The following is a 16,208-nucleotide window of genomic DNA, read 5'->3' on the forward strand; positions in this document are numbered from 1 at the left end:
TCCCTAGAATACGCTCTTGTGAAAGTTAAAAGAACTCCTCCTATGAAATAAGAACGATTATCCGGCTAACCCATGCTCTTGGAAGAAGAACTAAAAGGGCTGGTGCAGACAAATACATCAATTCATACAATTCATACAGTATTCAACATAATTAAATTCATCAATTCATCAGTTAATTCACCAAACTCAATATAGCAAAATTTAATACAACAGAATTGAACTTATATAGCAAAGTTCAAAATTTTAAAATTGAATTTACATCAAATTTATTCAAAATTACAGAACCTTTAATCCATATAATTAACAAAAAAAATTGAAAAGCAGAACAAGAACTTAAAAGAAAAACTGAAAAACTCTGCATCTGACATCTGAAGCTCTAAACTAAAATCTGCCCTAAATTCCCCACTGAATAAAAAAATCAATTGAAAAAAAAAACCAAAAAATCCATGAACTCAATAACATCAGCAAGTCAACAACCCAGTTCATATAGAGAAACAAAAGTCAGCAAGTCAACAAGTCAGCAACCCAAACCAAATAAACAAAATTCATTGAAAAACAAAGATGTTATGTTAGAGACTTAGAATACTCACCACGGAAGAGCACAGCGAGACGACGACGACCAGATGCCTGACGACGACCAGACGATGCCGATGACAAGGATGACAAGCCGACGACCAGATGCCCGACGATGACTAGACGGCCGACGACGACCCAAAGATCCCTCACCTGCGACGGTGAAGCTTCGATCAGGCATTTGTTGGAGGTGACAGTGGCGAGCTCACATAACAAGATCAGAACCTCGAAAAATCAAAATCAAGAACCATAGGTGAAAGAACAGAGTCTTACCGAATTCAGAAGGAGGCGGGCTCGGCCGGTGGTGGTCGCAGCTTCTGTGGATGGTTGTGGGTGGCGACGAGGAGGCGGGCTCGGCCGGTGGTGGTCGCTGTTGCTGTCGATGGTTGTGGGTGGCGACGAGGAGGCGGGCTCGGCCGGTGGTGGTCGCTGTTGCTGTCGATGGTTGGTGGGTGAACGGAGGCTGCCGCCGAATGCTCAATTAGGTTAGGGGAAAGGGGAAGAAAGGGGAAGAAAGGGGGGATAACTCAGATTAGGGTTAGTGGCTTAGGAGACTTTGGCGAATGCCTTTCTCCTTTTTTTTTTTTTAAAAATGCCAAAACGACGTCGTTTGGTGTCTGAAGTTGCAAACCACTAAACCGCAAAAAAATCGGACGGTTCTTCCGGTTCGCCGGTTAACTATCGGTTCGACCGGTTTTTCTACCGGTTTTTTGCCAGACGGTTTTTAACATTATTCGGACCGGCTAGGTAACCGGTTCCCAGTTTTTCCGGTTGAACCAGCCGGTCCGGTCTGATTTTCAGAACCATGAAAAAAATCCTCTACCACTACCGGCACCTTTACCTCCACCACCACCACCACCACTAAGAATAACAACATCAAGCACAAAGCAAAAACAGATGCAGAAGTAGAAATTCAACAATTCAACACAAATTCAATAACTAAATCAATACAAGCAGAAGCAGAAAGTAGAAAAAAATCAACACAAGCAGAAGCAGATGTAGAAGAAGCAAATGCAGAAGAAGAAGAAGCAGATGCAGAAGCCGAAGTAGGACCACCAGCAGCTCGTGGGCGACGGAGCGACGGCGGTTGGATAGTACGGCGGTGGCAGAAACATGCATGAACGGCGACAATGCACTCCACAGCTAGGTAGATCGGCAGCTCAGGCTCCCCTTCCCGGTGACACACTCTACGGCGGCGGCAGAAGCATGCATGAACGCTGGCAATGTCTTCCTCTGTTCGCGGTTCTGGCGGCGGCTCGTGGGCGGACTGGCGACGATGCAGGTGTCGGATGGTGGTGGCGGCTATGGCAGCGGCCTCCTCCCCTCCACCGGTGCTCCCTCTCTCTTTCTCAGATCTCCTCTCTCGCTGCTCGTGCTCGGTGGCGAAGGACCCAAAGGTGGCGGCGATAGCAAGAAGCGACGTTGGATACCCGCGGTGAAGGCGGAGACCCGCGGTGAAGGCGATGGCCTCCTCCCCTCCCTCCTTCGCGTTTCCTTCCCCCCCACCTCCAGCCCCACCCAACAAAAATGCATTCTGTTTCTTATTTTTTTAAATTTTATATTTTTTATTAAAATAAGGGTAGTTTAGGAATAAAATTAAAAATTTTATTAAAAAAGACGATTTTAATACGAAAAAAATGTTAAGGATGATTTTAAATCCAAAATTACGGTGGGGACAATTTCGATTCTAACCCTCAACGTTAGGGACCAAAACAATACTTATCCCTATCTGATATTATTAAAGAATCACAAATAGAAAATACTAAAATGAGAGAGATAATAAAAGGAGGAACATATATTTGAATTAAGATGAATAGATCACAATTCCTAAGAATTCCTGATACTAGTAAAACTATTAGCCATTGAAATTCTTTATATAATTTGTCGATAGAAAATATGGATAATATTATAAGAATTAATAATATAATGCCTCATATAGCTGTTCCTGTATAAGAAACAGATTCAGATTACAATTCAACTAAATCACAAGTATTAGGAGTAATTATTAAGGAAGAACTATTTGAAATTGATAAAAAAAATAGATAAGGCAAGATTTTAATGTTGATTATAATAAACCATTAAGAGATTTGTATTTCACAAATTAAACTGAAAATGAGGTTATTAGGCTTAGAGAATTATTTTATGATTATACGAAAGAAAATAGAATTAATCTATATTTCTTCGATTGGTACATAATATTATTCTGGAAATAATAAGAAATTATGTCCATTAATAAAAATAACTGTTATATGGAAAACTAGTTCAGGATTAATAATAGAATCTGAACAGACTCCTAAAGAAACTATTAAAATACCGGTTGGAAAAGATCTAGAAATGGAAGCAACACCTTGTAAAGATAACAACTAAAAGAACATAGAAAAAATAGATATTAAAAAATTACATCAACAACTAAACTTTATGAATCTTATGTTAGATATAGTTAAAAACCAATTAGGAAGAATGAAAAATATGAAAAAAATCAGTTAAGATAGAAAAACTAATATATAAATTATAAAGTTTAGACAATATCAATTTTGGGTTATTTGAGTTCCAAAACTATAATGGCGTCATTTTATAAATTCTAGCATGGCATTTGGTTGTCCAATTTAACGCTTCATTAATGTTTTTCTACACTTTGTAATTTATATATTGGTTTTTCTATCTTAACTGATTTTTCCATATTTTTCATTCTTCCTAATTGGTTTTTCGTTATATCTAACATAATATTGGTAAAGTTTAGTTGTTGATATAATTTTTTAATATCTCTTTTTTCTATGTTTCCTTCTGCGTTGTTAACTTAATAGGGAGTATTGCTTCCACTTCTAAATTTTTTTCAAGCGGTATTTTAATAGTTTCTTTTGGACAGTATCAGATTCTATTACTGATCTTAAACTGGTTTTTTATATAATAGTTGTTTTTGTTAATGGACATAATTTCTTATTATTTTCAGAATAATAATTAATGTATACTAATCGAAGAAATAAAAATTAATTCTACTTCCTTTCATATAATCACAAAATAATTCTCTAAGCCTAATACCCTTATTTTCAAAATAATTTGTGAAATACCAATCTCTTAATGGTTTATTATAATCAGCATTAAAATATTGTCTTATCCATTCTTTATCAATTTCAAATAGGTCTTCCTTAATAATTACTCCTAATACTTGTGATTTAGTTGGATTGTAATCTGAATTTATTTCATATACAGGAACGGTTATATGAGGCTTAATATTATTAATTCCTATAATATTGTCCATATTTTTTTTCTATGAATTATCTATAAAATTTCTATGACTAATAGTTTCACTTGTATTAGGAATTCTTAGGGATTGTGATCTAGTCATCCTAATTCTAATATCCGTTCCTTCTTTTATTATTTCTTTCAATTTAGTGTTTTCTATTTGTAGTTCTTCAATAATATTAGATATTACCCAATCTTCAGGCATGTTTCTTAATAATTCTTCATGTCTTAGTTTCTTCAGTATTTGTATATTAGAGCTTTTGAGATTTGCATGCATAATTATCGTTTCTTCTTTTGAAGACTATCTTAAGGCTCTAAAGGTATAATTAACCTTAGAAATTTTATAGTATATCTTATAAATTATTTCAAGTGGATCATATTTTTCATTTTTAATTTTTTTTTGTTAGACGTAACATGCAGTTTTAATGCTTGCCAAGTATATGTATTTCTTAAATTCATAGCATAATTGGGATAACAGTTAAAAAAACGGGTCTATCATGATAATTACTTTCTAATACTCCTATTAAAGAGTTATTAAACTGTGAAAATACTTTATCTCTTGACATTAATAATATTGGAATATTTATTCTGACCCAAAAGTTAGTTTTTACTACTACTTGTATTAATCCTATATGAATAAAACTATATCATTGATCACTATGTGCCTTTAATCTATCTTCTTCTAAAATAGTAATGATTTTATTTTTACTTATTCCAGAATAACTATATTCTAGCATGTGACCTTCATAATCTTTGCCTTTCCAGAAAGATCTCATTTTATATACTTCATTTTTATCTATTATAGGTATACTATAATTATGAAAACTTTCTTCTAACATAGTTATTTCTAATTCATTTTTAGTTCTAGAGGTTGATGCCTCATTGTTATCTATTTTTAAAATTAAAGAATTATTCCTACTAGATTTAGATTACTCATCGTTCTTATAAATTTAGCCATTTTACGGTTAAAACTTTGCGAGTTACGGAACCACCCTCGCTAACCAACGGATTCCCTTCCTAACTCGAGCTTACAACCGAGACCACGATCTGGGATGACCAACGTAGTAACAGCTCTCACAGCTACTTCAAAGTTTTAGCTATAATATTTTTAGATTAACAAGAAGGTTAGTACTATAAATCTTAATAAAATAAATTTTCTATTAAGTATTATCAGACACTTTTTCCTTAAACAGGCTCTGATACCACTTGTCCTTAGACTTAATGTCATCAAGGCTCCATCCCAAACAGCTTCCCAGGAAATACTGATTCTCGATATAGATAAAAATTTTTGCGTGCCTAATTGTATGGATATAAGCATATTAGATTCTACCGTCTATGATGTTATCTTTTCTATTAACAAGGCCAGCTCTGGCAGCATCTTTAGGAGTCTATGGGAAGCCAAAAGCAACTCCACCATCAATTGATCAGAATGATTGAACATTTCATGTCTCACGATCTTCTGCTAATGAAATGTTATTGGTGATGGCGAGATGATGACATCTTTGAGCTCTCTTAGTGGAATAAGCAAATCCTTTCCACCTTGCTTCCTCCATTTCTGCTAGATGTTAAACAGAACATCCCTGCAATAGGTTATTCGAGGCGAAAGTGGATATCATGCCAAGTCTTCCTAGGACCATCTTTCAAATTAGAGTTAGAAAGTTGTTACGAAATATTAAAACCATAAAGTCAATAAAAATGTTAAAGAAAGTACTAAAAGTGAAAAAATTTATTATGTTCGGTGACTGTAGAATATGATGGCTTTAACAAGCGATTCAACCAGTTTAGGTGCCACATCATGTGCAAGTGGTATCAGAGCCTGCACAAGGAGAAGGTGTTTGATAATACTTAATAGAGAATTTATTTTATGAAGATTTATATTACTAAACTTCTTGTTAATATTAAAATTTTATGGCTAAAACTTTGAAGTAGTAATGAGAGCTGTTAATACGTTGGTCAGTCCAGATCGTGGTCCCGATTGTAAGCCCTAGTTAGGTAGTGAATCCGTTGGTCAGTGAGGGTGGTCCTGTAATTCGCAAAGTTTTAACTATAAAATGGTTAGATTTATAAGAATGATGAGAAATCTAAATTTAGGTAAGAATAATTCTTTAATTTTAAAAACAGATAATAATGAGGCATCAACCTCTGAAACTAAAAATGAATTAGAAATAGCCAAGTTAGAAAAAAATTTTCATAACTGGAGTATACCTATAATAGATAAAAATCAAGTATATAAAATGAGATCTTTCTAGGAAGACAAAGATTATAAAGTTCACATGCTAAAATATAGTTGTTCTAGAACAAGTAATAATAAATTCATTACTATCTTACAAGAAGATAGTTTAAAGGCACACAGCGATCAAGGATATAATTTTATTCATATAGGATTAATACAAGTAGCAATAAAACCTAACTGTAGGGTCAGAATAAATATTCCAATATTATTAATGTGAAGAGATTCAAGATTTTCACAATTTAATAACTCGTTAATAGGAGTATTAGAAAGTAATTGTCATAATGGACCCATTTTCTTTAACTGTTATTCCAATTATGGTATGAATTTAAGAAATGAATATACTTCACAAGTTTTAAAACTGCATGTTAAGTTTGACAAAAAAAATCATAAATAAGAAATATGATCCATTTGAAATAATTTATAGGATATACTAAAAAATTACTAAGGTTAATTGTAACTTTAGAGCTTTAACACAGTCTTCAAAAGAAGAAACGATAATTATGCTTGCAAATCTCAAAAGATCTAATATGCAAACACCAAAGAAACTAAGACACGAAGAATTATTAAGAAATATGCCTGAAGATTGGGTAATATTTGATATTATTGAAGAACCACAAATAGAAAATACTAAATTGAGAGAAATAATAAAAGAAGGAACATATATTAGAATTAGGATGAATGGATCATAATCCCTAAGAATTTCTGATACTAGTGAAACTATTAGTCATAGAAATTCTATAGATAATTCATCGACAGAAAATATGAATAATATTATAAAAATCAAGGTTGCGAGAACCGAACCGGTCATCGAACCGGTCAAGTGACTGGTTCAATGGTTCAATGGTTCAACCGTGGTTGAACCGTAGTTGAACCGGTTTAATTAAATATAGAGCGAAATATGTTGTTGTTGTTGTTGATGATCATTTTGTGACTGTTCCATCTAAATTCAAAATGCCAGCAATCCAGAATCCAGACCAATATATCAATTCATAGTTCATAGTTCATACAATTTATAATTTTATATGCATTCAATAGAGCAGAATCGACAAAATAAAAAAACAAAACAGAGCAGACTTGAAAAGATTCAAAAAAAATAAAAATTGAAGAATAGAGCAGAACATAATTTTCAATTTCAACATGCATCAATTTTATTCTCAAATCCAACATACAAGTATACAACAAATTCATTCCACATTTGATTAATGATATAAAAAAAAATAGAAGAACAAAAGCCAGAAAAAAATTGAAATAGTATAGTAGTATACACTGAACAGATGCCAGAAACCTAGATCTTACCTCAAGAGAAGAACGAAGAAAAGCCAGAAAACAACACAGCACGAACAGAAGCCACAAACCCAGAAACCCAGAAACCAAGAAGCCAGAAACGGAGAAACCCAGAAATCCAGAAGCCAGAAATGGAGAAACCCAGAAGCCAGAAATGGAAAACCCAGAAACCCAGGTGCGTGAGCGTCGGCGACGGTGCGCGAACGTCGGCGACGGTGCGCGAACGTGGCCGAACGTCGGGTGTTCTTCACGGCATCCTAAGATCCGTTGTATGCAGAAGCTACTTCAATTTTGGAGAGTGGAGAATAGATTGGGAGTGGAGCTGATGGTTGGGAGTGGCAGTGGAGGTTTCTTCACTCTTCAGTCTTCAGTCTTCACTTCTTCCTGCTTCGAATATTTTGGAGAATAGAGATTAGGGATTTTAGATTTTCAGTTTTGGCTTTTGGGAGTGGCAGCCTGCAAGTCACGCATTCTTCATCTTATCTTTCTTTTTTTTTTATAACAAACGACGCCGTTTTGCTAGCAGTGGAAAAAATCGGCACCTAAAAAAACGGGCCGGTTCGCCCGGTTTGCCGGTTAACCACCGGTTTGACCGGTTTTTTCGCCAATTTTTTGCAGGGCAATTTTAGAGGTGCACCGACCGGTTAGGTGATCGGTTTCTGGTTAACCGGGTTGAACCGGCCGGTCCGGTCCGATTTTCAGAACATTGATAAAAATTAATAACATAAGGCCTCTTATAGCCGATCTTGTATATGAGACAGATTCAGATTACAATCCAACTGAATCACATGTATTAGGAGTAATTATTAAGGAAGAACCATTCGAAATTGATAAAGAATGGATAAAGCAAGATTTTAATGTTGATTATAATAAACCATTAAAAGATTGGTATTTCACAAATTATTCTAAAAATGAGGCTATTAGATTTAGAGAATTATTTTATGGTTATATAAAAGAAAATAGAATTAATCTATATTTCTTTGATTGGCACATTAATTATTATTCTAAAAATAATAAGAAATTATGTCCATTAATAAAAATAACTGTTTATGTGAAAAACCAGTTCAGAGTCAGTAATATAATTTGAATACTCTCCTAAAAAAACTATTAAAATATCAGTTGAAAAAGATCTAGAAGTAGAAGCAACTCCCTATAAAGATAATAACACAAGGAAACATAGAAAAAAAAAGATATTAAAAAATTACATCAACAAATGAACTTTACCAATACTATATTAGATATAATGAAAAACCAATTAGGAAGAATGAAAAATATGAAAAAACCAGTTAAGATAGAAAAACTAACATATAAATTACAAAGTTTGGATAATATCAGTCTAAAGTCGAAAGTAGAAGTAGAAGAGGATGAATTAAAAGAAAAACTTAGAAGTATTAGCTTAGAAAAAATGACAATTAATACATTGAAAGTAGAAGGATTGGAAATAAATAAAATGACTCATAAAACAAATTATTCCAAAACTAAAAATTATTATTCCACACCATCACTTGTAGATGTAGGCCTAGATGAAAGAACACAATTAATACAAAATAGCTTTTTTAGATCAGATTTAGTAGAATGGAACATAGATGGATTAAGTGAACAAGCAATTCTAGATCAAATGTGTAGCATGACTATGACAGCAACTGCTTATAAAATGAGAAAAGCATAAGATAAAGATGCACAATTATGTTAACACAAGGGTTTACAGGCCAATTAAAAGGATGGTGGGATAACTTTCTCAGTATCCAGAAAAAATAATAATTAACATAGTTAAAAAAAGAAGATTATTCACAAGATGCTACGTCCACATTAATATATTCAATCATTAAAAACTTTGTAGGAGACCCAAGTACTTTTAAAGACAAGATAGGAACTCAATTAATGAACTTAAGACGTCCAACTATGTCTGATTATAGATGGTATAAAGATGTTTTTATGGCAAAATAATTATTAGAAATGATGTTTCTGCATCTTTTTGAAAAGAAAGATTTGTAGCATTTTTACCAAAATTATTCTCTGAAAAGATTATACAAAAATTACAAACACATTTTAAAACCTAAATTCCTTATAATTCATTAACTTTTGGTCAATTATATTATATAATAGTACAAACGGGTATAGAAGTATGTACAGATACTAAAATGCAACAAAAAAAAATAAAATAAGAAACTATTACAAAAAAAAAGAACTAGAAACGTTCTGTTGTTAATATGGAATAATTCCAGAAAAAGTACCTAGTAGCCAAAACAAAATTAAAAAGAAAACATTTTATAAGAGACAAAATAAATATAATATAGAAAAACCTCCTTATTATGAAAAAAATATTATAAAAAATCTTATAAAAATCATAAAGGAAAATCCAAGCCTTTTAATAAAAAAAACAAGTAACTACTTGGAAGGTAAAAAATAAGGCCATTATGCTAATAAATGTACAAAAGAGCAAAAGATAAATAAAATAAAAAATAAAAAAATTAAACAAGCTTTAGTAGCTTTACTAATCAATTCAGAATTAGAAGAAGAATCACTTTATGAAAACTCTTCTGAATCTAAGGATTACTTTATACAAACCTTATGTCATCGGAAGAAGAAATCTCATAAAACAATGAAAAGGATGAGCAGAATAATTGCTTAGGCATAGGATTATGTAATTGTAGAAATTATGAAAAAACTGTAAATATTTTAACTAAAGAATAGTCTTCTACCTTAATAAAAATAATTGACAAATTAAAAGATACACCTCTAAGAGATGAGTCCATAAATCAACTAATAAAATTAGTTTAAAAAAAAAGTAAGCATGAAATAAGTTTGGTAGAAACAAAAAAAAAATTATAATCGTTTTAAAAATTCACAAGAAGAAATTTTTCTTAATTCACTCCAAGAAGAAATAAAAAGATTAAAAAGAGAAATTTTAGAATTAAAACAACAAAATATTAATATGGATTATAGATTGTTAAAAATAGTAGAAAATTTGATAAAAATCTAAGAAAAAATTATGCAAAATGATACTAGTAATATAGAAGAACTAGTAATATAATAATTTCAAAAAATTATCTTAACATGAGTCCAGAAAATTACATAAATATACTAACTCTATTAGTAAACAAAAAATGATATACTAATGTAACCATAATGATTGGTGAAAAAATTTAATTTTGTAGCCATGGTAGATTCAGAGGTTGATATTAGTTGCATACAGGAAGGATTAATATCTACAAAATATTATGAGAAGACTACCGAAAAAGTCTACAAAACCGAAAATGACTGAATGATTATAAATTATTCAAAGCAAAAATTTATAAAAATAATGTATATTTTTCTACTACATTAGCAAAGAAATATCTCATCAGGTTATATTAAAAAATCTTTTTACACTATTATTATACCCCTTTTTAGTTGATATTGATGGAATAACTTGCGTACGTATTTCAAACCACCTGGTTTATTTTGAATTTATTAGCAAACTAAAGCAGCACAAACTCAATATATTACAAAATTTGTCTACCCAAGTTAATACTATCAAAAGAAAAAAACAGATTAATTATTTAAATCAAGAGATTACATATGAAAGAATAGAAGAACGATTATAAATTTCTGAAATACAAAACAAAATAAAAAATTAAAAAAATTATGTAGTCTGAACCCTAAAACTTTTCATTATAAGAAATTACATGAAATATTTTTACCATATGAAGATGGATTCAATGAAAAAGATATACCAACAAAAGCAAAATCCATACATATGAACAAAGAATATCTAGAATATTATAAAAAAGAAATACAAGATTATTTAAATAAAGGATTAATAAGACTTTCAAGGTCAACATGGAGCTGTATAGGTTTCCATGTGATGAAAGCATTTGAAATAGAAAAAGGTGCTCCAAAATCAGTCATTAACTATAAACCCCTTAATAAAGTATTAAAATGGATTAGATATCCCCTACCAAACAAAAATGATTTAATTAAAACATAAAATAAAATAAATATCTTTTTAAAATTTGATCTAAAATCAGGATACTACCAAATAGCAGTGAAAGAGAAAGATAGGTGTAAGATGGTTTTTATAATACCCTTTATGTAACATCTCAAGTTTTTGGATAATTAAATTTATTATATTTGTTTTACGATTTTATTTTAAAAAATTATTTTACTGAAAGTAATTAAATAAAACTCCATAATACTTTGAATTTAAAAATAATTAGGAGTTATATGTAATATTTATAATAATTGGAGTTTAAATTTATTAAAATTTTTATATAATCTTTATTGGATGTTTGGTATAACTGAAATTATAATTTTAGTAATTGAAAAATAAGAAAGAATTGTACAATTAAATTTAAATAAATTTTAATTTAATTTAAATTCCTTATTTATAGAAAATAATCTTTTAAAAATGATTAAATTGATTTTTAAATACTTTGAGTTTAATTTTATGAATATTTTTGCGTAATCTTATTACAATTAAATATTTTATATAATTTGAAATTAAGTTCTGATAATAGAAAAATAATAAAAAATTTTGTCATCTAATTTGAATAATTAATATTAAATTTAAACTATATTTTATAAAAATATGATTAATATATTTATTTTATATTTTAAATTAGAAATAATTAATTGAACTTAGTAATACGTTGATAAATAATATTCTTAAATATTTTTAACAGTGTATATTTGGTTTTAAAATTACTCTATTCTCTAATTTTATCAAAATATTTATTCATATCTATCGTTTTTGTTTTATAAAATCCCTAATTCCTAATCATAAATTTCCAAATCAGAAACCTAATTCCCAAATTAAGTGAGAAACCCTAACCCTAGAGACCCCATCCCTCACCCACGAAAACCTCACAGCAAGAAGAAAAAGGGGGAAATGGAAACAGGGGAAGATGGGAATCAGAGAAGAGAAGAGGGAATCGGAGAGGAAGGGACAGCGCTACGGCTAGGGCTCGTTGCCGTCGCAGTCGCCGTCGTGCCTTGCTGCCGTCGCAGTCGCGCCTTGCTGCCGTCGCAGTCGCCGTCGCGCCTTGCTGCTGTCAGGTTCGTCATCATCGTTCTGCCGGCATCAAGCCCGTTCCGTCGCCTGAGAAGAACCACGAAGAGGAGAGAGCGCACGCGAAGGGCAACGCCACCATGAAGCCATCGCCACTGTCGTCATGCTCCGCCGCTGCCATGTCTTACCAAGCCGTCACTGCCGTGCTTCCATCAGCGCCGAACTGCTAGGCCGTCGCTGCTGCTGGGTTGATGCCGCCGCTACTGTCCAAGCTGTCACCATCGCAGAATACACATCGCAAAATACACGCAGAGGAGAGGGAGAAAGGATCTCCGCCGCTGTCAGGATCGTGTGTGACTCCTACTGCCATCAGAGTCGCTGTTCCGCCACCATCAAGTTTGGAGGAGGGCGCTGCCCTTGTCATCATTGAAGCTCGCCGGGGAAGGAGCTATTGACAGAAGAAACTGTTGCCGCTCTTATTCTATACTACTCTGTGCTGCTCTATTCAGCCTCTGCTTCTGGTTTCGTAGTTACCGGAGCCCTCTGCCACCAGAAACCAATATTGGAGCTGCCCAGAACCACTTTGGTTGCTACCCAGGAAACAAAACGAGTGTTGGAACTCGTATCAGAGCTGTTGTGTTTGGCGATTTTCGTGAGTTTCGACATTGAGGTAGGGGATTTTATTTGAAATGAACCGTTTTTAATTTATGAATGCCAATGAAGTTTAATGAATAATTGCGAATAATTTATAAATATTTTGTGTGATTAATTGATTGAAATGAACTTAGTTTGAGGTTGTGAAATTTGGATTAAGTTTGGTATTAAGATGATGTTTTAGTGTTTCAATTAGTTTATTGAGTTTAGGTTATGGCTGTGAATGTTATTGTGTTTTGTTGTTGTGAGTGATTAATTGATAAGATTAATTTTGGTTTGCGGCTGTGACTGATATTTGTTTTCTGATTTTGATGGAATTGTTGAAAATTCTGATTTTATGTGATTATGCTAAATTGGTTGAGTTGTGGCTGTATCTTGATTATTGAGAATAAGTGCTTCCTGTTGGTTTTAGTTATCTGATGTATCGGAATGGCGGTGAAATTGACTTGTGACCAGCTGAAATTCGTTTTGGTGGTTATTGAAGGATTGGAACTTAAAGGATTAAACTGTCTTGAGAACCTGATTTTCTGAAATAATATAGTAACTTTAAGAGTATATAAATAATTCTGTAATGGCTGGACTAATTTTCTGTGTCATGATTTATTGATTCTGGTTGTGGCTGTGAACTGTGACTACTTTTGTGGTTGTTATGATAATGATCAGTGGTTTTATTATTTTACTTAATCCTGATTAGTTGGGCTAGCTCTGAGTACGTTATGTTTATGCTTTGATTATAGTAATATATGAATTGAGGATTGCTTGGTGAACATTTGCTGGAGATTTTGATTTTGCTTGTTGGCAGTACATTGGATGTTGAATTAATTTTTGATAAGCTAGGTTTGAACTTGTGAATTGTAAAGAGATCATAAATCGATTGTTAAATTAAGAACAGAATAAATTATATTTCGATTTTGATTTATTTAAGAAAAAGGATTTTGTTATAAAGTTGATTTGAAGATGAAAAGAGTTATGGTTTGGGATTGAGATAAAGGATTACTTTTTAGGAGATTGGTGAGCTTATAACATTTGAGTTGGAATAGTAAAGAGAAAGATGATTTTCGAGTCTTTGGGAAGTTAGCAAACTTGAAAAAGAGTTACTGAACAAGAGTGTGAAACTGATAATTGGTTAAATTTGGGAAGTACCCACGAACTGAATGATCATTGATCTCGGGAAAACTCACGAATTGAGGATCTATGTTTTGTTTGTGTGTTGATTTCGGGGACGCCCACGAACTAAGGATCACGGTTTCCCCTTGTGTGTATATTATGGGGTCAAGCTTTGCGCCGGCTGCCGGCAAGTCACGAAGGAGTGGTATTCTTACCACCGACACGTATGCACTAAAGACACAAAGGGAAGCCATATCTGGGACTTGTTCCTAGGTAATGTCGGGCTGCAGGGTATAAATCGACACGTGAGCTCATGGCCTACTTAGGATAGACATGCATCATGTTGTTTGTGCATTTGCATTTGGTTGTGTTTGCTTGTATTGCTTCTCTGTGCTTGTGTTATTTGTCTTGTTGTGACTTGCTGGTATGTTAAACTGAATCTCTTGTTTGTACTATTAGTTTGTTAATGTATTAAATTGATTAAGAATTGACGTTTTGATTGAGAATTAATTTTGTGGCAGAGAGATGGTTAATGTGACCCGTTTTATATTTAGAATTTGTTTTGAGTTTAGAGATTTTGAAAGAGGTAATTAATTAGCTAAAGTAAAACCAAGAGTATTTTCAAAAAGGTTTGATAAAAATATAGTTTCCTTGAGTATGCTAATTATTTGCATGATAATCATTATTTTTACGGCGTTCACATTCCCTACTAAGAACGTGTGGTTTGTTCTCACCCCAAAATCTTCCACCCTTTAAGTTGTTTTCATAGAGTTCCTTCGCCCTTGTTACTTTAGTTTTTATTTTATACAGAGGGATAGGAGTTGTACCTGAGTTTCATTTGAATTCTTTTGTATAATATTTATTATTATTAATAACTATGTGCTTATTCTTGCTTGTTGATCTTTGACATGATTTTAATAAACAAAAACAAAATTTTCTAGCTTTTTATTAAAAACTGAAACGCGATATCGAACTAAAGACTCAATATTAAATAGTTAATAAAGAAAACATGTTAATAACGCCTTACTTTTGGTACGATCATGATGTACTGGAAGTTGGGTCGTTACACTTTAGACATTATGAGTGGAATGTAAGGGTTAAAAAATGCTCCTAGTGAATTCCAAAAAATAATGAATAACATATTTTATCCTCATATAGAATTTACTATAGCATATCTTGATGGTGTATTAGTATATTCAAAAGGAATAAATCAGCATATACAACATCTAGAAAAGTTTATGAATATTATAAGGGAACAAGGACTAGTGTTATCAGAAAAGAAAATGAAAATTTTTATAACTAAAGTAAGATTTTTAGGATACGAGATTTATCAAGGAATTATAGTCCCTATTAAAAGAGTCATTGAGTTTGTAGATAAGTTTCCCAATGAAATAACTGATAAAAAACAATAATAAAGGTTCTTAGGATGCCTGAATTATGTAACAGAATTCTTACAAAAAATAAGAGTCACATCTAAACCTCTTTATATGAAATTACTTCTATAATAAAGATAAAAAATTTAGTGAAAGAAATCCCATGTACAAGCATATTAGACTCATTAGCCTTTCTGATAGTGGAAATAGATGCCTCTGAATTAGGATATGAAAAAAATCCTTAAACAAGTACCTCCTAATAGTTCAAAAGAATAAATTGTAAAATATTATTCAGGTGTATGGAATAAGGAACAGAAAAATTATGCAATAGTAAAAAAAGAAATATTAGCTATTATATTATGTATTACAAAATTCCAATAAGATTTATTTAACAAAATATTTATAATAAGAATAGATTGTAAAGCAGCTCTTAGCATTTTAAAAAATGATGTTAAAAATTTAGTTTCAAAACAAATATTTGCAAGATGACAAGCTATTCTATCATGTTTCGACTTTACAATTGAACACATAAAAGGTGAATTAAATTCGCTTCTTGACTTTCTTACTCGAGAATTTTTGCAGGAAAAAAATGAATAAAAAAATAGCTTTCAGTAAAGATTATAGTTAACCTTTTAACAAAAAACAAGAGAAACAATTACCAATTACTCTTTTACCAGCACAACCATTATCATTAAGACCTATGACCATATTTGTAAAAGCATCTTCATCATCATCATTACCATTTAAAAGC

Source organism: Arachis stenosperma, chromosome 4 (genome assembly GCF_014773155.1).
Source record: "Arachis stenosperma cultivar V10309 chromosome 4, arast.V10309.gnm1.PFL2, whole genome shotgun sequence".
Taxonomy (NCBI): domain Eukaryota; kingdom Viridiplantae; phylum Streptophyta; class Magnoliopsida; order Fabales; family Fabaceae; genus Arachis; species Arachis stenosperma.